At 45.7% G+C, this 20,548-nt stretch overlaps 1 protein-coding gene across 4 annotated transcripts in view; it reads right to left on the bottom strand.

The window, feature by feature from the left end:
• The window catches only part of LOC119909376 (NLR family CARD domain-containing protein 3-like), a 622,129-nt gene that overhangs the window by 134,379 nt on the left and 467,202 nt on the right, over positions 1 to 20,548 (bottom strand). The window lies entirely within an intron of this gene.

Genomic DNA, 20,548 nt, shown 5'->3' with positions numbered 1-20,548 from the left:
GTCAGAGACAATGCCGGTTCCCACAACACCAGTGTGCTGACAGGTTTAAAAAAATATTTGATTGTATCTCTGATTTAAGTTATTACTGCATTTTAGTTTTTCTTGTTTACTTTCAGCAGATTCAAGTCGTGAAAGTGAATTTATATATTTCATTTGTTCACCTTTTTCCACTGAACGCTGAATTTCATCAGATGTTACAGGCTCCCCTCAATCTGCGTCACTGTCAAGGTAAAATATGCAAAACATTTTTCTTTGGAATACAAAAAGGATGTAAAGGTTAAACCAACAGAGGAGAGATAAAACCGTGATACTGTTCATTTCCTCCATGAAGAACGTCAGCCGCTGACGCTGAGCTGGAAAATATTAAAAACACCAACAGCAAGAAACAAGAAGAGAGGGGAGGCTTTGTAGGGCGGCCATTTTCATTTCAGCCACTACAGAAGGAGAATTACAGAGACCAGGATGCATCTGGAGTTTGAGTGATGTTTGACTCTTACAGCTATTTTAAAATACTCGTCCTGACCAGCAGGTGTAGACCCTGTCTGTGGGTGGTGCTGAGAGGCATTATGGGAAATGTAGGAGCTCACCCTGAGCCTCTGACGTAGATGTTAAAATGTTCTCCAGTACGTACAACAGTAACTGAACGCATCACCGTTCAGAAGCCACAGAACACAAGTACCGAGCATGTGGCGTTTGAGGCCCTCGAAGCTAAAAATAAAGGCCGTCCTGCAGTTTTGATTAGATGCTTCGGATTAAAATTGGCTTCTAAAAATAAAATGAAATGTCCTGACCTCGCTCTGTTTTCATACCAGATAAGAGAGTTTAGGTAGACTGAAAATATGCAAATGCTTGTGAGAGGAAGCAGACTGAGATGGAGGATAAGAGGCTGAAATTAGAGGGAGGATTAAAAAGCAGCACAGCTGTTCAGCTCTGTCATTAGCCGACATGATTAGCTGTCGCTAAACACAACCAGGAACACAGAGCTGATGTTTGCAGGCCACATTTTTGTGGTCTCGCCTGCAGGTTTTACTCAAACTGAACTCGATCCAAAGAGGTTGGGGAATTACTGAAGCTGTGTTTCCTTTTTAGGAGTAGTTGCTGCCGTTAACCTCTGCCAAATAAAAGTCTGTTAACAGGAGATCATGACCTGGGACCAGCCTGGGACCTGTTTTAGCTTCAGTCTGTTAGCATGACATCATGACCTGGGACCAGCCTGGGACCTGTTTTAGCTTCAGTCTGTTAGCATGACTTGGGACCTGTTAGCTTAGCTTTAGTTTGTTAGCATGTCATCATGACCTGGGACCTGTTAGCTTTAGCTTCAGTTTGTTAGCATGACATCATGACCTGGGACCTGTTAGCTTTAGCTTTAGTTTGTTAGCATGACATCATGACCTGGGACCTGTTTTACCTTCAGTCTGTTAGCATGACATCACGACCTGGGACCTGTTAGCTTTAGCTTTATTCTGTTAGCGTGTGATCACCACCTGCATCCTGTTAGCTTTACCTTCAGTCTGTTAGCATGTCATCATGACCTGGGACCTGTTAGCTTTAGCTTCAGTTTGTTAGCATGACATCATGACCTGGGACCTGTTAGCTTTAGCTTTAGTTTGTTAGCATGACATCATGACCTGGGACCTGTTTTACCTTCAGTCTGTTAGCATGACATCACGACCTGGGACCAGCCTGGGACCTGTTTTGCTTCAGTCTGTTAGCATGATGTGGGACCTGTTAGCTTTAGCTTCAGTCTGTTAGCATGACATCAAAACCTGTTAGCTTTAACTTCAGTCTGTTAGCATGATATCATGACCTGGGACCTGTTAGCTTTAGCTTCAGTTTGTTAGCATGACATCATGACCTGGGACCTGTTAGCTTTAGCTTCAGTTTGTTAGCATGACATCATGACCTGGGACCTGTTAGCTTTAGCTTCAGTTTGTTAGCATGACATCATGACCTGGGACCTGTTTTACCTTCAGTCTGTTAGCATGACATCACGACCTGGGACCAGCCTGGGACCTGTTTTGCTTCAGTCTGTTAGCATGATGTGGGACCTGTTAGCTTTAGCTTCAGTCTGTTAGCATGACATCAAAACCTGTTAGCTTTAACTTCAGTCTGTTAGCATGATATCATGACCTGGGACCTGTTAGCTTTACCTTCAGTCTGGTAGCATGACATCATGACCTGGGACCTGTTAGCTTTACCTTCAGTCTGTTAGCATGACATCATGACCTGGGACCTGTTAGCTTTAGCTTCAGTCTGTTAGCATGACATCATGACCTGGGACCTGTTAGCTTTAGCTTTAGTCTGTTAGCGTGTGATCACGACCTGCATCCTGTTAGCTTTACCTTCAGTCTGGTAGCATGACATCATGACCTGGGACCTGTTAGCTTTAGCTTTAGTCTGTTAGCATGACATCACAACCTGTTAGCTTTAGCTTTAGTCTGTTAGCATGACATCACGACCTGGGACCTGTTAGCTTTAGCTTTATTCTGTTAGCGTGTGATCACCACCTGCATCCTGTTAGCTTTAGCTTTAGTCTGTTAGCATGACATCATGACCTGGGACCTGTTAGCTTTAGCTTTAGTCTGTTAGCATGACATCACGACCTGTTAGCTTTAGCTTCAGTCTGTTAGCATGACATCATGACCTGGGACCTGTTAGCTTTACCTTCAGTCTGTTAGCATGACATCATGACCTGGGACCTGTTAGCTTTAGCTTCAGTCTGGTAGCATGACATCATGACCTGGGACCTGTTAGCTTTAGTCTGTTAGCATAACATCACGACCTGTTAACTTTAGCTTTAGTCTGTTAGCATGACATCACAACCTGTTAGCTTTAGCTTTAGTCTGTTAGCATGACATCACGACCTGTTAGCTTTAGCTTCAGTCTGTTAGCATGACATCACAACCTGTTAGCTTTAGCTTTAGTCTGTTAGCATGACATCACGACCTGTTAGCTTTAGCTTCAGTCTGTTAGCATGACATCATGACCTGGGACCTGTTAGCTTTAGCTTTATTCTGTTAGCGTGTGATCACGACCTGCATCCTGTTAGCTTTACCTTCAGTCTGTTAGCATGACATCATGACCTGGGACCTGTTTTACCTTCAGTCTGTTAGCATGACATCACGACCTGGGACCAGCCTGGGACCTGTTTTGCTTCAGTCTGTTAGCATGATGTGGGACCTGTTAGCTTTAGCTTCAGTCTGTTAGCATGACATCAAAACCTGTTAGCTTTAACTTCAGTCTGTTAGCATGATATCATGACCTGGGACCTGTTAGCTTTACCTTCAGTCTGGTAGCATGACATCATGACCTGGGACCTGTTAGCTTTACCTTCAGTCTGTTAGCATGACATCATGACCTGGGACCTGTTAGCTTTAGCTTCAGTCTGTTAGCATGACATCATGACCTGGGACCTGTTAGCTTTAGCTTCAGTCTGTTAGCGTGTGATCACGACCTGCATCCTGTTAGCTTTAGCTTCAGTCTGTTAGCATGACATCATGACCTGGGACCTGTTAGCTTTAGCTTCAGTCTGTTAGCATGACATCATGACCTGGGACCTGTTAGCTTTACCTTCAGTCTGTTACAGTCTGTTAGCATGACATCATGACCTGGGACCTGTTTTGCTTCAGTCTGGTAGCATGACATCATGACCTGCATCCTGTTAGCTTTACCTTCAGTCTGGTAGCATGACATCATGACCTGGGACCTGTTAGCTTTAGCTTTAGTCTGTTAGCATGACATCACAACCTGTTAGCTTTAGCTTTAGTCTGTTAGCATGACATCACGACCTGGGACCTGTTAGCTTTAGCTTTATTCTGTTAGCGTGTGATCACCACCTGCATCCTGTTAGCTTTAGCTTTAGTCTGTTAGCATGACATCATGACCTGGGACCTGTTAGCTTTAGCTTTAGTCTGTTAGCATGACATCACGACCTGTTAGCTTTAGCTTCAGTCTGTTAGCATGACATCATGACCTGGGACCTGTTAGCTTTACCTTCAGTCTGTTAGCATGACATCATGACCTGGGACCTGTTAGCTTTAGCTTCAGTCTGGTAGCATGACATCATGACCTGGGACCTGTTAGCTTTAGTCTGTTAGCATAACATCACGACCTGTTAACTTTAGCTTTAGTCTGTTAGCATGACATCACAACCTGTTAGCTTTAGCTTTAGTCTGTTAGCATGACATCACGACCTGTTAGCTTTAGCTTCAGTCTGTTAGCATGACATCACAACCTGTTAGCTTTAGCTTTAGTCTGTTAGCATGACATCACGACCTGTTAGCTTTAGCTTCAGTCTGTTAGCATGACATCATGACCTGGGACCTGTTAGCTTTAGCTTTATTCTGTTAGCGTGTGATCACGACCTGCATCCTGTTAGCTTTACCTTCAGTCTGTTAGCATGACATCATGACCTGGGACCTGTTTTACCTTCAGTCTGTTAGCATGACATCACGACCTGGGACCAGCCTGGGACCTGTTTTGCTTCAGTCTGTTAGCATGATGTGGGACCTGTTAGCTTTAGCTTCAGTCTGTTAGCATGACATCAAAACCTGTTAGCTTTAACTTCAGTCTGTTAGCATGATATCATGACCTGGGACCTGTTAGCTTTACCTTCAGTCTGGTAGCATGACATCATGACCTGGGACCTGTTAGCTTTACCTTCAGTCTGTTAGCATGACATCATGACCTGGGACCTGTTAGCTTTAGCTTCAGTCTGTTAGCATGACATCATGACCTGGGACCTGTTAGCTTTAGCTTCAGTCTGTTAGCGTGTGATCACGACCTGCATCCTGTTAGCTTTAGCTTCAGTCTGTTAGCATGACATCATGACCTGGGACCTGTTAGCTTTAGCTTCAGTCTGTTAGCATGACATCATGACCTGGGACCTGTTAGCTTTACCTTCAGTCTGTTACAGTCTGTTAGCATGACATCATGACCTGGGACCTGTTTTGCTTCAGTCTGTTAGCATGATATCATGACCTGGGACCTGTTAGCATGACCTGGGACCTGTTAGCTTTAGCTTTAGTCTGTTAGCGTGTGATCACGACCTGCATCCTGTTAGCTTTACCTTCAGTCTGTTAGCATGACATCATGACCTGGGACCTGTTAGCTTTACCTTCAGTCTGTTAGCATGACATCATGACCTGGGACCTGTTAGCTTTAGCTTTATTCTGTTAGCGTGTGATCACCACCTGCATCCTGTTAGCTTTAGCTTCAGTCTGTTAGCATGACATCATGACCTGGGACCTGTTAGCTTTAGCTTTAGTCTGTTAGCATGACATCACGACCTGTTAGCTTTAGCTTCAGTCTGTTAGCATGACATCATGACCTGGGACCTGTTAGCTTTAGCTTTAGTCTGTTAGCGTGTGATCACGACCTGCATCCTGTTAGCTTTACCTTCAGTCTGGTAGCATGACATCATGACCTGGGATCTGTTAGCTTTAGCTTTAGTCTGTTAGCGTGTGATCACGACCTGCATCCTGTTAGCTTTACCTTCAGTCTGGTAGCATGACATCATGACCTGCATCCTGTTAGCTTTACCTTCAGTCTGGTAGCATGACATCATGACCTGGGACCTGTTAGCTTTAGCTTTAGTCTGTTAGCATGACATCACAACCTGTTAGCTTTAGCTTTAGTCTGTTAGCATGACATCACGACCTGGGACCTGTTAGCTTTAGCTTTATTCTGTTAGCGTGTGATCACCACCTGCATCCTGTTAGCTTTACCTTCAGTCTGGTAGCATGACATCATGACCTGCATCCTGTTAGCTTTACCTTCAGTCTGGTAGCATGACATCATGACCTGGGACCTGTTAGCTTTAGCTTTAGTCTGTTAGCATGACATCACAACCTGTTAGCTTTAGCTTTAGTCTGTTAGCATGACATCACGACCTGGGACCTGTTAGCTTTAGCTTTATTCTGTTAGCGTGTGATCACCACCTGCATCCTGTTAGCTTTAGCTTTAGTCTGTTAGCATGACATCATGACCTGGGACCTGTTAGCTTTAGCTTTAGTCTGTTAGCATGACATCACGACCTGTTAGCTTTAGCTTCAGTCTGTTAGCATGACATCATGACCTGGGACCTGTTAGCTTTAGCTTCAGTCTGTTAGCGTGACATCGTGAAATGTGTCATTTTGCAGGTAACAGATTATTTCACGTGTTTCTTCAGGACAGGTGCATGCAGGTGTTGTAAAAACTACAGGAAGTTGTAGTTTGGTAGCAGGAGGAGCTGCAGCAGAGACATGCGGCTCATGGAGATTAAGACACTTTAAATCATTCATAAGTCATAACTCCAGTCTGAACACACAGACATGAAATGGATATTTTTAGATTCAGACTTAACATGTCCCGAGGATATCGTTATCTCTGGTAATATATATCATCGGCAGTTAAACTCCAGAAGTCTGCTCCTTAAACTAACAGAGGATCTTCATGTTTTTAAGTTTCCTTCAGTCTCACAGTGATCCAGTGATGCTGTCAGTACATCCATGCTAACCGCTAACAGGGTATCAAACACTGACACTTTGAGGAAGTCGGTCCGTGTGAGATGGATTACAGATACCGACTCTGAGTCAGGCTTTCTCGAAGCGTCGGGCTCCAATATCCACCAAACAGAAATATATTCCTGTAGCTGTCTCACTGTCCTCTGTACCACAGTTTGGGGTGGGGTGGCGGCGTTGGGGGAGGTGCAGGTGTCTTGGTGGGGGACTACAGAGAACAGAGAAACCCCACAGGCCTTAACCTGCTCCCACAATCCTCTCTGCCATTTTATTGACCTCCTCCTCTGCCGGCTCCCTGCTGACTTCCTTTGTGGTGATAATTTGATTCTTCATTTCCATATTTTGAAAAGCCGTTTCCTGTTTTACAGCCGGGGCTGTAAAATTGGCGCCGCAGAGGGGAGTCAAAGTTTGACAGGAGCGCTCACTCTCCTGCTCAGTCTCCTGTTGTCACTTTAATATCTGCTGCATCTGTTATCTGTGACCTCTGACCTCTCGATGAGACATGAAGCCAGCTCTCTAACATTCTCCTGAAAGGCGGTAAAAGAACATCTTTTTTGGCCCATCTGGTGGCCTAAACATATCTTTGACATTATTTTATTTCCCTGACTTCTGTGTGACCTCGTGCTCCCATTACCCAGCAGGCCCGGCGTTGGTCTCAATTATCCGCTCAGATTTATCAGACTGGAGAGGATCCAGCTGAGAGTTAACGCCGTCTCTGATGTGCTGCCAAACATCTGATCAGAGAGCGGCCCTGCAGATCAGGGCTTCCTGCAGCACCACTCTGATATCTGTGATCACGGCGCTCAGTCCTCTTCTTCTTCTTCTCTGCGCCGCCGCCTCGCTGATGACGGAAAAACAATCTGAGACAATACGTCCATCTTTGTTCTTAAATTCTTCCTGCATGGAGTCCAGATGAGAAACAAACCCAGTGCAAAGTGAGCTGTGACCTCAGTCGGTCCAAACAGTCAGAACAACACTTCCTGTGGCGAGGAGTGACGTTGACGCCCTTCAGACACCCGTCGTCCATGATGCTGTGTTCGCTGATCATCGGGAGAAACTGGAGAACTGGACGTCGCCTCAAAGTTTTGCCATTTTGGATTTAATGCTCTTTTTAGGCATATTACAGGGTGTGCACATTAATCAACTCCTCCTACAGAATTAATCTGATTGACTTCAAATTTTTGCTGTACAATCTAAAGGCTTTCACGATTAAAAGTTGTGCTACCTGTGAGTTTTTATCAAAACGTGTGCCCGTGGTGTGGCGTCAAAAATTGATGATTCGCCATGATACAGGAAGTTGTTCTAACTACAGTGTACATGCTCACATCTGCACCAAACTTGACATGTTTGATAAGAGTCCCACTCACATGTTCCTTCATCACGCTGTAGTTTGTTATACTCACTACAGCACCACATGTGGATTCATCCGCCGCTGAACATAGTCCCCAACAGATGCTCTATTTCCTCCTGTCTAATAGAAGATACAGCTGTTTGAAGAAATTTACATTTCAGGCGTCTGGAGTTTGTGATTCAGTCAAACAGTCTAAAGAGAATATGTGGCGAATATTTCCACACATGAGAAAAAAGGGGATTTTTACGACTTTAAATTTACTGTGGAGGATTTATGGGTTTAAATTAAAGTTTTAGAGGCGAGAACAGTTGGTGAAATGTTTCCAGCTTGTTCTGCTTTTAGAGCAAATGTTCCATAAACACACGAGAGGAACGACCGTTAACTCTGCGAATGGTTTCCAGACCACCGTCGCTCCGGCTGCCAGAGACACAGACAGGCCTCGAACACACCACGCTGCACAAAATGCCACATCCAGGAAGATTCGGGCGATCTTTGCTCAGTCCTGAGGAGGCGGTTAGGGCTGCGTGTATTCTGCTTTTGAAGGATGAGAACCCGTCTTCCTCCCACGTCCTCCTCAATTAATCGAAGGGTGTGTGTGTGTTGAGGTTAAATCCTCGTCCTCGTCCAACCATGAAGGTTTCATTAGCAGCAGCGGCGTTGCATGACGTTGACGCCCACCGCTGATTTCACCGTGACACCCAGGAAGAGGCACAATAACCGCAGACTCCCTGAAACCCGAGCGGCGGAGGGCGAAGAACTCGTCAGAGATGTGTTCCTGCTCCGAGACCACAGAGTTAGCTTTCAATCAGTCGTCCGTGTGCGCTGTGGTGAGGTGAGGTGTCCACACATGAGCTCTGATCTTAAACTGTCCAATCAAACCTTCAGACAGACTAAATATCAGACACAGGTGGTGTGAGGAGGCCTGCCTCTAATTAAAGGATATGATCATTGATTTTAGAAGGAAATCCTACAAACCACCATCTCAGACCTTCATTAGAGGAAGAGAATATCTAGAACCAATCAGTGAGAGGGACCAGCCGGCGTTTATCTTCCAGAAGCAGAGACGTCACAGGTTCGATACCAACAGCTCTCTGACGTCCTCACAGCTCCACAAAAACACTGAAGCAAGTCTACAACCAGAAAATATAATGGATAAATGAGCTCTGATGGCGCTGCAGCTGTGAATACACCCAGGTAGGTCTGTGACTGGCGCTCACTGGGATTTGAAGCAAAGCCTTGTGGGAGCGTTGGCCCCCGATGGTGGCCCCAGGAGGCCCCGCAGACACAGCAGCAGCAAGAAACATATTAAACAGGGACTCCTTTAATGCTCCGTCACACAGAGGAGCTGAAACGAGCTGTCAGTTTCTCTTTTTGCCATTTGTGAGGACGGGTTTGTGATTATGGTCCTGAGCAAATACAGGAAGTGTAAGTCTGCTGATCATGTGACCTCACAGCATCATCACTGATCAGCTGATTAAGTTAATATCTGAACACGAGTGCGCTCACTTTCAGCTAACATGCTAATGTTTAGCACGCATAATGTTCACCATCTTAGCGTGTTAGCATGCTAACATTAGCTAGAGAGCTGTAAATGCAGCCGAGGCTGATGGGAATGTCTTCAGCTCTGCAGGTGTTAACATGTTGACCTGATGGTGGCGCTAGAGGAAAGGCTCTTACCACTCAACACCCCTTGCTTTTTAAGGCCCTGGACATACTTTTAACAACGCGTTCACAAGATGGCTGCCAGTTGGTTTGCCGCCATTAAAGAAAGAAGAAGAAGAAGACGGTCAGCAGCAGACTGAACAAAGGAGATTCATGGCGGTAAAACTCCCGGAGCTAGTCCGCAATTACTGAGGTCGTAAATAATCGTCGTAATAAAACCAGTGGTTACTGTTGCAGCAGTTTGGTTAGGTTTAGAAAAAGATCCCGGGATAAAAGAACTTACTATAAAACTTCAGCCGCCTGCTGAGGGAACACATTCTGACAGACGGTCTCCATGAGGCGCCTGGTCTGGTTGGTACACAAGACCTCTTAAAGCCGCTGGTTCACCTGCTTTAGCTCGTTCTGCCCCAAAGTCTAACTCACGCAGATTAACTGGCACGTTGAACAACAGATGAAATAAATAGGAATCATGTCAGGTCCATCTCTGTCTGTCTGCTGACACACTTTTTACTGCTTCCTGCACCTGAACAAGTTTGTCTTCGTTACCTCGCTGCTACTAAATAAAAGATCAAATGATTTGTTACTGATGTTGTTTGATATCATGATTTTATACGTTATTCACACTGGCTGAAACACGCAGCCTGTTCTACATCTTCGCTGAGAGTTAGTCCAGTGATTTTAGCAAATAAAAGCCCGGGTGATCAACTGAAGTCTAACTTAACTTAACTCAGGACCTTTTGTTTCACACGGGAAACAAACACCAGCCTCCTGGTGAAAGTCCGGCTTCTGACCCTCCCTCCACCTCAACCCCCTCCTTACTCTGATGTTTATGCTATCTATACTAGGCCTACTTTTAGCGTTGAACTCTGACACTAAGGGGTTTCCCAGGGCGTTACAGGGGCTCTGGCCCGAGCGTCCATGTGTGACGAGTTGGAGAGGAAGATGAAGGTCTGAACCAGGTTCCAGCTGCTGAGATGTTTCAGTCTGCAGGAAACATAATAAACAGTTCAGCTTCACCCTGGTGAACTGGGAGGATCACACTCACACACACACACACACACACTAACACACACACACTAACACACACACACACTCGCAGCCTCAGGTCAGCACAGGAAGGTGGGAAATGAGGGACAGGAAGCAGGCGCTTGGCCCTGTCTGACCTCGTCTGATTTTTCCACAAAGTGGTGTGTTAGTGTGTGTGTGTGTGTGTTAGTGTGTGTGTGTGTATGTTAGTGTGTGTGTGTCTGTCTGGCCTCCACCGCAGCCTTAATGAGGTGACTCATGAGAGAGACTCTCTCTCATTGGACGAGTGAAGCAGCTGGTGCAACAACCGGAGCGATCGAGTCTGAAATCAACTCTTTATTTACTTTGAGCGTCTGATCTCGCCGTGTCACGTGTTGCTCTGTCCAAACAGCAGCGTCCACGACAGAGACACTTTACAGCTTCTCATGGCAGCTCAAGCTTTACTGTCCCTCAGGGCGGATTCTCTTTACAGCGGAGCTAAAAACAGACAACAAGCAAATAAACATCGGGCGTGAGAAAAAGCTATAGCTGTTACCAAGACAACTACTGCACGCCGCTACTCGCACCACATTTGCATGGATGCTTGGTCGGGACCCCTTGGCGTCGCTCTTTAACGCCCTGGGTGCCCTCAGAGACGTTTTAAAAGGAGACACGCCACTTAAAGAATCCTCAGTTTAACGCCAAAATCGTCTGCTCTTTAACAGCCGAGCTGGGAAACACGTTCAGCCAATGGGTTTCCTGCTGATTCTCTTCACGCACGTTTTATGTTCCTGTAGTTACGGCTCTCTGCCGTTCATTTAGAGAGACAAGGAGTGGCGAGATTTGCCTACAAGAACTTTGGTACTTTGTTTTTTTTGCATCCTGTGTAACCGAGGAAGCAGCACGCCACGGGTTCAGAACCGGAGCTGGTCCTGGTGGCTGCGCTCTGAGGACGTTAAATGAACGTGACACTAACGTTTATCTGAGAACAGTTTTGTTACTGAGCTGCTCTAACAGATGAAATGCACTGAGGCTCACCCTGAGGGGGGGTGATGGTGTCTGACGGGTCGTTTCAGTGTTAAATGGCGTCCCTCTGACCTATGATCTCACTGCGGTCAGACACTGACTCTTTGTCTTCTGCTGGGGGTGAAATGAGCTTGTCTGTCATCGAGGCCTTAAAGAGGACGAAGATATCACAACAACACGCCGCTCATATTGGCCTGTCAATCACTGAGGGGGAGCTCGCCGCCCGACGCCTCCTCGCCACTCATAATATAATAATAGTATGGAGAAACCTGACTGACCTCTGACCCCAAAACCCATCATACTGAAAGCCTGCGCTGATGCAAACACCTGACAGGTTCATTTGGACTGCAAATACCTCCTATAGCACCAAAACAGGCTCAATTAATCCTCCAGTGGGATCAGATCAGGTCACCAGTTCCAAATAAACGTCTCAGCTCGTTTTTGTACTCCAGAGCTGCCTGATTTAGATTAACAGCTAACATCAGGTAAGCTAGCTGTTTGGAGCTACCATGACGCCAGTTAGCAACAAACAGCTAGAACTGTGCTAGATGTTTCAGCCATCATCAGCGCTCTCGTGCATTCACCGTGAGACACGCCACACCTGGTATTTCTCACGCTGAGAAGTGAGTTAAGAGATAACGCCCTCAAAGTCGTCACGCTATATTCAGTTAATGCTCGATCATTCTTGTGCCGACTTCATAGCTTTCTCTGTAAACGCCAGAGCCGTTAAGCCGATCAGAAACTAACATGTGTGGTTTCCGGGTAAACGGGGCGTCCCTCTCTGAAGCTCCTGAAAACACTAGTATTTATTGCTGCTTTTATTAATATGTGTTGTCAGCTCTAGATCTCGTGCTGTATTTGATTCTTTGTTGATGATTGTATGTTGTTCCTCAAATGTAAGTCGCTTTGGATAAAAGCGTCCGCCAGACACGTAAATATAAACCTGCAGCTTTGGCTTTTTTAGCCAGTGGTGAAATTATTCAAATCCTTAAATAAAAACAACTCACAGTTTACCTCACAGTAAAAATACTCTGCAAGTACTGCATTGGAAAAGTTAAGTAAAAGTATAAATACTAAGAAAAATGTCCCATTATATATAACTATTATATATATATCATCAGATTATTATTCCTCATGCATTAATGTAGTTGGTTGAGGTTGAACTATTTTGTATCAGACTGCAATTAATGATTATTTTTATTATGTATTGATGAGCTGATTATTTTCTCCATTAATCGAGTGTAATACAGTAAATAGTGAGAAATGTTGTCCCAGAGCCCTGAGGGACACCTTCACAGTGCTTGTTTTGTCAGTCCAAACCTCAAAATGATTAAAAATACATTAAAATAATCAAGTAAAAGCAGCAAATCTTCACATTTGTGAAGCTGGAACCACGAAATGTTTTCACATGAAAAGTGACATAAACAGCTGCCAATTCAGTTTCTGTCATTAGCCTAACTGATGCAGCTCTACGAGCTGGAATTCTATAAACTGTCATTGAATTTATATCAAAACATCCTAGTTTTTAAACTCTTCATATATTGTGTAAAAAGTTTTCTTTTTAAAGTAACTAGTAACTGAAGCTGTCAGATAAAGTAAAAAGTTTCCCTTTGACATGTGGTGAAGTAGAAAGTGGCATGAAAAGTTCAGTACAAATACCTTGTGTACTTAAGTACAGTACTACTTTGTTACTGTCCACCACTGGGCTTAGCTTTGGCTGCTTGAAACTGATGTTTTTCTATATTGTGGCTCTGGACAGAAAGCTATCATCCATCATGATGGTGTAAATGGCCGCCTGGAGGCACAGAGCTCTGAGTGGGAGCAACAAACAATTACAACACAAAACACCATTCATAAGCTGAAATGTGGAGCCTACTCTCACATTCAGCTTGGCAGACATGCGTAGGTTCTGCCATCCTACTGTAGGCCTGTGCTGCTGCTCAGCAAGCTCGTTTGGGATTTCTTTCTTCCAGATTTCTTTTTTGTTTTGATATATTTGGATTTTTGAAATATATATATATATATATATATATATATATATATATAAATAGTCTTTTACCAGATTTACCTATTGTTGTAATTATGAATTATGGGTAAAATCTAACCCATAAAAACTGGAAAAGAGAATTGTCTGGGGCCGAGGGGCCACTGCTGCAAACATTTGAGTGGCCCCTCCTCTAACACGCGTTATCTCACTCCAGACTTTTGATAAAACTTGAGAGCCCTGGCTATCATCTATCAAATGAAATGCTAGCTCATGTGGCGCACATAGGCTAGCAATTTCCCCCTGCTTCCAGTGTTTGCGCTAAGCTAACATGTGCTCGTAACACCTTAGGGCTACAAACAGCATAACATCAAATAAGCTAGCTGTTTGTACAACATCAGCTGGCAAAATACTGTTAGCATGTTGTTAGGTATAATTAGAGTTTACCTGCCATAATTTCAGCTAGCTATCAATTACAAAAAATAACACATGCTAACTGTTTGTTGCTACTGTAACATAAGCTAGCAAAAAACAGTTAGCTTATTATTGGTTATGATAAGAGTTTTCTCACAATAACTAAAAAATAGCATGAAAATGTTGTATGTATGTAATGTAATTTAATGTATATGTAATGATTTACGAATTATTTAGCTATCATACATCGTATCATATGCTAGTTTTTATGTAGCACGTTGGCTAACAGTTTCCTCCTACTTCCAATATTTGTGCTAAGCTTAACGTGTCCTCATAACATCAAATAGGCTAGAAGCTGTTTGTACACCACCAGCTAGCAAAAAGCAGTTAGCATATTGTTGTTTGATGCATATCAGGAGAAAGCGCTCTGAAGTCTCAACAAGATTCAGGTTAAAAGTTTTAAAAATAGTAAGTATGAGCAGAAACAACATCTGGACTGAAAGAAGCTACGGTGCGATGAGCTGAAGTTAAATCCACTGGACTCTCTACAGCGTGTGACTTCAGTCTGCTGCACACATTCCCAGAGCTGCTGCAGATACGCTCTCTGGATATGTAGGTCAAGTGTTTTCAAAAGCGTCTGTGTGTGTTACCCCGTAAGTCTTTGGGAGGGGGGGGGTCTATTAGAGACCTACATATTTCCTTTTCATGCTCGCTGATCGTCACCGTTTGGTCCTCGCTGACTCGTCGGTGCGTTTTGCAGGTACCTGTACTTAAGTACACTTTTGAGGTACTTGACCTTTATTTATATTTTCTGATACTTTAGACTTCGACTCCAGCACAGCTCAGAGCGACACATGCTATAACTTTAAAACAAGCATGAAGGTGAAACCTGACTGAACTGCAGTGAGCATTTTACAGCCCATCAAAGTGTCTCTGGTCTGCCAGCAGCTGCTACGCCGACCTGACGTCACCTCATGTGTGTCAACAAAGCATGAAGAAGAGAGTCCTTCTGGTTCCTGGTGTCTCCTCCTCCTCCTGTAGTCTGGTTCCTGGTGTCTCCTCCTCCTCCTGTAGTCTAGTTCCTGGTGTCTCCTCCTCCTCCTGTAGTCTGGTTCCTGGTGTCTCCTCCTCCTCCTGTAGTCTAGTTCCTGGTGTCTCCTCCTCCTCCTGTAGTCTAGTTCCTGGTGTCTCCTCCTCCTCCTGTAGTCTAGTTCCTGGTGTCTCCTCCTCCTCCTGTAGTCTGGTTCCTGGTCTCTCCTCCTCCTCCTGTAGTCTAGTTCCTGGTGTCTCCTCCTCCTGTAGTCTGGTTCCTGGTGTCTCCTCCTCCTCCTGTAGTCTGGTTCCTGGTGTCTCCTCCTCCTCCTGTAGTCTGGCTCCTGGTGTCTCCTCCTCCTCCTGTAGTCTGGTTCCTGGTGTCTCCTCCTCCTCCTGTAGTCTGGTTCCTGGTCTCTCCTCCTCCTGTAGTCTGGCTCCTGGTGTCTCCTCCTCCTCCTGTAGTCTAGTTCCTGGTCTCTCCTCCTCCTCCTGTAGTCTAGTTCCTGGTCTCTCCTCCTCCTCCTGTAGTCTAGTTCCTGGTCTCTCCTCCTCCTCCTGTAGTCTGGTTCCTGGTGTCTCCTCCTCCTGTAGTCTGGCTCCTGGTGTCTCCTCCTCCTCCTGTAGTCTAGTTCCTGGTGTCTCCTCCTCCTCCTGTAGTCTAGTTCCTGGTCTCTCCTCCTCCTGTAGTCTAGTTCCTGGTCTCTCCTCCTCCTCCTGTAGTCTAGTTCCTGGTCTCTCCTCCTCCTCCTGTAGTCTAGTTCCTGGTGTCTCCTCCTCCTCCTCCTGTAGTCTGGTTCCTGGTGTCTCCTCCTCCTGTAGTCTGGTTCCTGGTCTCTCCTCCTCCTCCTGTAGTCTGGCTCCTGGTGTCTCCTCCTCCTGTAGTCTGGCTCCTGGTGTCTCCTTCTCCTGTAGTCTAGTTCCTGGTCTCTCCTCCTCCTCCTGTAGTCTGGTTCCTGGTGTCTCCTCCTCCTCCTGTAGTCTGGTTCCTGGTGTCTCCTCCTCCTGTAGTCTGGTTCCTGGTCTCTCCTCCTCCTCCTGTAGTCTGGTTCCTGGTGTCTCCTCCTCCTGTAGTCTGGTTCCTGGTGTCTCCTCCTCCTGTAGTCTAGTTCCTGGTCTCTCCTCCTCCTCCTGTAGTCTGGTTCCTGGTGTCTCCTCCTCCTCCTGTAGTCTGGTTCCTGGTGTCTCCTCCTCCTGTAGTCTGGTTCCTGGTCTCTCCTCCTCCTCCTGTAGTCTGGTTCCTGGTGTCTCCTCCTCCTGTAGTCTGGCTCCTGGTGTCTCCTCCTCCTCCTGTAGTCTAGTTCCTGGTGTCTCCTCCTCCTCCTGTATTCTGGTTCCTGGTGTCTCCTTCTCCTCCTGTAGTCTAGTTCCTGGTCTCTCCTCCTCCTGTAGTCTAGTTCCTGGTGTCTCCTCCTCCTGTAGTCTAGTTCCTGGTGTCTCCTCCTCCTCCTGTAGTCTGGCTCCTGGTGTCTCCTTCTCCTGTAGTCTAGTTCCTGGTCTCTCCTCCTCCTCCTGTAGTCTGGTTCCTGGTGTCTCCTCCTCCTCCTGTAGTCTGGTTCCTGGTGTCTCCTCCTCCTGTAGTCTGGTTCCTGGTGTCTCCTCCTCCTCCTGTAGTCTGGTTCCTGGTGTCTCCTCCTCCTGTAGTCTGGTTCCTGGTGTCTCCTCCTCCTGTAGTCTAGTTCCTGGTCTCTCCTCCTCCTCCTGTAGTCTGGTTCCTGGTGTCTCCTCCTCCTCCTGTAGTCTGGTTCCTGGTGTCTCCTCCTCCTGTAGTCTGGTTCCTGGTCTCTCCTCCTCCTCCTGTAGTCTGGTTCCTGGTGTCTCCTCCTCCTGTAGTCTGGCTCCTGGTGTCTCCTCCTCCTCCTGTAGTCTAGTTCCTGGTCTCTCCTCCTCCTCCTGTATTCTGGTTCCTGGTGTCTCCTTCTCCTCCTGTAGTCTAGTTCCTGGTCTCTCCTCCTCCTCCTGTAGTCTAGTTCCTGGTCTCTCCTCCTCTGAGACTCCTCTTAAGCAGCAGCAGTTGGGAAAACAGGTTGAGCTCTCAGACTGCGCTCTCATTGGCCGACCCAGTGACCCCTCTTACCTCCTGACCCCCTGGGAGTCTCTGATGGAGCAGAGACTTGAAATCACGCCCCAGCTTTGCATTCTGGGTAACGAAAACAAACGAAGGGAGAAGGCAGACAGAGCGAAGACCAGCTGCAGACTCTGGGTCCTGCAGAGTCCAGGCCCTGCAGAGTCCAGGCCCTGCAGACTCCGGGTCCTGCAGAGTCCGGGTCCTGCAGAGTCCAGGCCCTGCAGAGTCCGGGTCCTGCAGAGTCCGGGTCCTGCAGAGTCCAGGCCCTGCAGAGTCCGGGTCCTGCAGACTCCGGGTCCTGCAGAGTCCGGGTCCTGCAGACTCCGGGTCCTGCAGAGTCCAGGCCCTGCAGAGTCCAGGCCCTGCAGACTCCGGGTCCTGCAGAGTCCGGGTCCTGCAGAGTCCAGGCCCTGCAGAGTCCGGGTCCTGCAGACTCCGGGTCCTGCAGAGTCCAGGCCCTGCAGAGCTCTCAGAGTTTCTTCTACGTTGGTCTGAACTCTGAACCCGTTCAGCTTCTCTAACGAGCCGGATGTTCATTCATTATCTCTGTTGGTGGAGGAAACACAGGAAGCAGCTGCTGCACCGAGGGCTTTAGACGCCGTCACATGACCTGACGGCGTCTAAAGCACCAGACTGTAGCTGGTGCTATAAAGAGCTCCTCTTTATTCACGTTACTGAGATCCAAACAGAGAAGCAGCAACTCGTCACACAGAGAAGCTGGAACACAGAGTTTTAGCTGAAGCCACTTTTCCAAAGCTCCTCCTACATCTTATTAACCTCCAGGACTAACCTGTTTAAAATGTTCTGAAATCCAATTTAAATATCGAAGAAATCAAAGTAAATGAAGCTGAAAAAGCAGGCTGCTGATGTTCCTGCGTTATATTCTGTTAAAGTTTCATGTTCTGAATTCACGTTAGCGTTTAGCCTTATGGCCGCGAGGACAAACACGGTTTACTGACGACTTCACGTCGATTTGTTGCGTTTGATAATCTGATAAACTGATTTTATTTTTATCGCGGATCTTAAGAAGTGGATCAGAATGTGGGCTCATGGTTCAGATCTGCTCCCTGATGAGCAGCAGCCAAACCTCGCCGCCGCCTCCGGGGTTGAACCTCGCCGCCGCCTCCGGGGTTGAACCTCGCCGTGTCCCCGAGTCTCTGCTGTCTCCACGTCTCCGGTTTCTTCTGCCCGGCGTTTCAGAGGTGGCTGATTAAACGCCGCGCTCAGACCGCTGCCTCTGGTGCTGCCGCCTGCAAACGCCCCCTGATCTCATTTCCCATCAGGCATCTGGGCGACTCGTCTCTTTTAGTACTTCATACAGTGTACTTTATACTACTGGGAGTACTTCACAGTACTTTGGTAGTACTTCATACAGTGTACTTTATACTACTGGGAGTTCAGGCTACTTCACAGTACTTTGGTAGTACTTCATACCGTGTACTTTATACTACTGGGAGTACTTCACAGTACTTTGGTAGTACTTCATACAGTGTACTTTATACTACTGGGAGTTCAGGCTACTTCACAGTACTGTGGTAGTACTTCATACAGTGTACTTTATACTACTGGGAGTTCAGGCAACTTCACAGTACTTTGGTAGTACTTCATACCGTGTACTTTATACTACTGGGAGTACTTCACAGTACTGTGGTAGTACTTCATACCGTGTACTTTATACTGCTGGGAGTTCAGGCTACTTCACAGTACTTTGGTAGTACTTCATACAGTGTACTTTATACTGCTGGGAGTTCAGGCTACTTCACAGTACTCTGGTAGTACTTCATACCGTGTACTTTATACTGCTGGGAGTACTTCACAGTACTGTGGTAGTACTTCATACCGTGTACTTTATACTGCTGGGAGTTCAGGCTACTTCACAGTACTTTGGTAGTACTTCATACCGTGTACTTTATACTGCTGGGAGTTCAGGCTACTTCACAGTACTTTGGTAGTACTTCATACCGTGTACTTTATACTGCTGGGAGTTCAGGCTACTTCACAGTACTGTGGTAGTACTTCATACCGTGTACTTTACACTGCTGGGAGTACTTCACAGTACTCTGAGGCCTCCTGGGAATAATCTGAAACCCTTGGAAATACCTTGAAGAAGTCTTTAAAGAAATTTAGTTCTGCCACTTTATTTTGAAATATTTATATTGTACTTTTACTTCAGTTTGGATTTAAATGTTGTACTTTTACTGCACTGGATGCGTCTCATGTCCAGGACGTTTCAATGACTTTCAAGGCCCACCAGAGAAACGTAGTGAGTGCAAAAAGAGAGTATGTTTACCACAGTACAAGTACTAACACGTTATCAGTTATTTAAAGGAAACTTTGAGAACTTCTAGACCACCTTAAGAACCTTGAAAACCCTTGACAACACCTGGAACTTTGACTCTAAATTTGAAAGCGAACGTTTTTGTTGAATCTTTGTCCTTCAGGTTAACTTGTTGTTAACTCTGAGAGACAGAGACTTTTCAAGGACAAGTTCAATGTTATCAGTTAATTTCAAGGACACTTCAAGACCACCTTAAGAACCTTGAATGCCCTTGACAATACCTGGAACATTAAAAATAAAAACCTGAGGAAGTAATTTGCGGTTCTGTCACTTTATTTTGAAAACCATGTACTGCAGTTTGGTTTTAAATGTTGTACTTTTACTGCACTGGATGCTTCTCATGTTCAGTACATTTCAAGGACTTTCAAGGAATGCAAAAAGGGCTTGTTTCAGAGTCTGAAGCCCCAGTTTGTTTTTTTAAAACCACAGGACATATTTTAACATGTTACAGTTAATTTCCAGGAGACTTAAAGACCACCTAAAGAACCTTGAAAATCCTTGAAAACACCTGGAACTTTGAATCTCGACTTTTAAGCAAACAAAAACCTACTTTGAGGTAATTTGCGGTTCTGTCACTTTATTTTGAAAACCATGTACTGCAGTTTGGATTTAAATGTTGTACTTTTACTGCACTGGATGCTTCTCATGTTCAGGACATTTCAATGACTTTCAAGGACCCTCAGAGTAACCTGATGACTGCAAATAAAAGCTTGTTTCAGAGTATGTTTACCACAGGAGAAGTACTATCAAGTTACCAGTTATTTCCAGGATTCTTTGAGAACTTAAAGACCACCTTGAAAAGCCTTGACAGAGACCTGGAGGACCTGAATCTCAACATTAACACAAAAAACTACTCTGGGGTAAATTTAGGATGCGTCACTTTATTTTGGATGGAAGTTTTTTTAAAGTTTCTTTTGTTTTCCCCACAGTACAAGTACTAAATTAGTTTTTTCCAGGACTCCTTGAAAACCCCCCTTGAACTATGAATCCAAACTTTTGGCATGATCACAGAATCTCTGAATAAAACCTGGCGCCTGTTTCAGGGAGTTCAGCACAAGCATCAGTTCTTTAAAGGCCACCTTAAGAACCTTGAAAACCCTTGGCAGTACCTGGGATCTTTTAAGGCGACCCCAGCTGAGGAGGACCGTGCGTGTGCCTGAAAGCTCTG

Source organism: Micropterus salmoides, unplaced genomic scaffold, assembly GCF_014851395.1.
Source record: "Micropterus salmoides isolate LMB-PRFRI ecotype aquatic unplaced genomic scaffold, ASM1485139v1 Ms_hic_scaffold_18, whole genome shotgun sequence".
In the NCBI taxonomy this organism is placed as follows: domain Eukaryota; kingdom Metazoa; phylum Chordata; class Actinopteri; order Centrarchiformes; family Centrarchidae; genus Micropterus; species Micropterus salmoides.
This window is presented reverse-complemented; position numbering and strand designations above follow the sequence as displayed.